Below are 2,413 nucleotides of genomic sequence, written 5' to 3' on the forward strand. Positions count from 1 at the left end.
AGATTATCAGAGGTCTTTGGGACCCACTCTCGTACATACATAGGCTTTGGGTCGTGTAATAGGGTGATTAGCTTTTGAGGTAGCTCTGCGTACGTATGACCAGATTATCAAATTTGAATAACTTTGCCTAGTACATCGAAATTACTCTGTACATGAATAAGGCTATTCATTGGGTACCTTTTTGTGTAATTTTTCAATATTTCTACAGCTTATTAGATTTCAAATTATAGAATTCAGTTTATTCAATTCTCAAAATAAAGCTTTCAGCTTATTGTATTGAGCAACAACAATATTTCATGAATTTTCATTGATATCATATTATTTATATTCGATATGTTTTACAGTTACTTATCTAGAATGAAGAACAAAGAATTTTATGATGCAATTATGTTTAGTTTTAAAAGTGTTACTAGATTTCAGAATTTCTCAAAGTTTTGTTAGAGCAAGAATTTTCAGAATATATGCATAAAAGAAAAATATGTTTTTTTGTAAATTATCCACTCACTGAGCTTTAAGCTCATATATTTTTTCACATTTTTCTTTATCAGACAGAAAATAGACAAATTGAGCAGCTTTGGAGCATGTCGAACCACTGAATTGAGCCACGCGTCATATGTTGTATGACATCTTTTATCAGATTATATATTGTGTTCTTTTGGGATATACATAAGTTAAATCAGAAAAGTTCATTATGGGCTCATTAGATATTTGGTATCTTTAGTACTTTTGAAGATTATTGGTTGTAAATCAAGTAAATATTGATTTCCTAGCATTTTATTTGAATAGTTTGTATTTTTGAGGGACTGGCATACCCTGATTTATTTTATAGGTATTGATTTGGGAAAATTGGTTATCGTTCAGGTGGTTTTAGTTCGTATTTTAGAGGAAATTCTGTCAAAATTCTGTTAAAAATATTTTTCAGTCAAGCAAGTCAAAATTACCTTGGTGGTGGGTCCGACATTTAACTGGCATCTACCACCGGCGCACGACACGTGTCGAGTCATTTAGGATGAGTCGGGACGGGTCGTGTCAGTTGTAGTTTGGGGGAAAAAGATTGCCAATATGGTGGGATGGGGTGACGCGGAGTCTAATCAATGATAATTAACACTACAGTCCTTAATGTTTAAGGCTAGAGGTAATTTGAAATTCATTTCTTGTGCTCTCAATTTTAAGAAAAGTTTAACCACTTGCCCAAACTTTTGCTTTATTTTGCATTTTGAGTTATAATATTTATTTCTTGAAAGCACTATTTACAATGTGTACATGATCCTTAATAATTTAACCCAAAAAAAAAAGTAACGAAACAATTACTCCTATATAAATGTAATACTGTTAATGGCTTTGACAGCATAATGCAGTCAATTTTAAGGATTTTTTACAATATCCTTAATATATTCAATAAAATGAAAGGCATTGAAAAGATATCTCACTCTATAATAATAATGTAAGAAAAAAAATCATGTGAGATTTCCTAGTTAAAAGTAAAGTTAAGTGCCTAAAAATAGGGTAAGTACAATTAGGTGTTCGTACACTTTTTGTACAAATTTTCCATTTAACATCCTTATTTTCAAATTAATTATAAAAAGCACCTTTTAGGGATTTGGAATGTCAACATTAGGGTTATTGTTAGGTCACCAGTCAGATGTTAACGTTGGCTTATTAAAGCTCATCTCGTGGGTGACTCAGGATCGTCAAATGACTAGCTCGAGCACGAGCTGAATAGGGGTAGGATCCAATGAGCCAAGCCTTGTTGGGCTCGTCAAGCTCATTAGTGGTCATCGGCTCGTAAAAAATGTGAAGAAAAAGTTTGAATTTTTTTTAAAAGAAAAAAAATTGAGCTTGTGGGTTCGGCTCTGCCCACGAGCTCGCCTCATAGGCACTAGTCAAGGTGTGGCTTCTTTGACATTTGCATAAAGCGGCTTACTATCCCTACTGCATATGCAATGCTAGGTCATTTTAAGGTCAAATAGATTAAGCTTTCTACCAGCTGTCGATACATAGTTGCATTCTCCAAATCCTTGCCTTAAACTGCACATAGCTTGGAGTTAATCTCGATTGGTGTCGATATTGGTTTGCAGTCGATCATTCCAAACTTCTGTAAGAGATCTCTGCTATATTTGTGCTGACACAGGAATAATCATTTTTTCGTTCTTTACATCTCGAGTCCCAGAAAATGATTTAGTTCTCTAAGCTTTTTTAGTTGGAATCTTACTGATAGATTCCTTCTGGTCCATTAGATTTCATCTTCATTGTTTCCAGCAATGATAAGATCATCCACATATACTAGCACTATAGTTAATTTTCCTTTTTGTGCTTTGACGAATAAACTCGAGTGTGCTGGTGTTACCGAGTATCCACTTTGAACTAAGAATTCGGATATCTTTCAACACCATGCTTGTAGTGCCTGCTTTAA

The 2,413-nt window shown here is 33.8% G+C and overlaps 1 long non-coding RNA gene across 1 annotated transcript in view; it reads left to right on the forward strand.

Annotated features, from left to right (window-relative positions):
• The window catches only part of LOC111396695, a 2,714-nt gene extending 1,888 nt beyond the window's left edge, over positions 1 to 826 (forward strand). Inside the window, exon 4 of the long non-coding RNA XR_002703049.1 lies at positions 549 to 826. This is a non-coding gene — a long non-coding RNA (uncharacterized LOC111396695). The remainder of the gene's footprint in view (positions 1 to 548) is intronic.
• Positions 827 to 2,413: the final 1,587 nt, after the last annotated feature.

Source organism: Olea europaea, chromosome 7 (genome assembly GCF_002742605.1).
Source record: "Olea europaea var. sylvestris chromosome 7, O_europaea_v1, whole genome shotgun sequence".
NCBI classification, from domain to species: Eukaryota; Viridiplantae; Streptophyta; class Magnoliopsida; order Lamiales; family Oleaceae; genus Olea; species Olea europaea.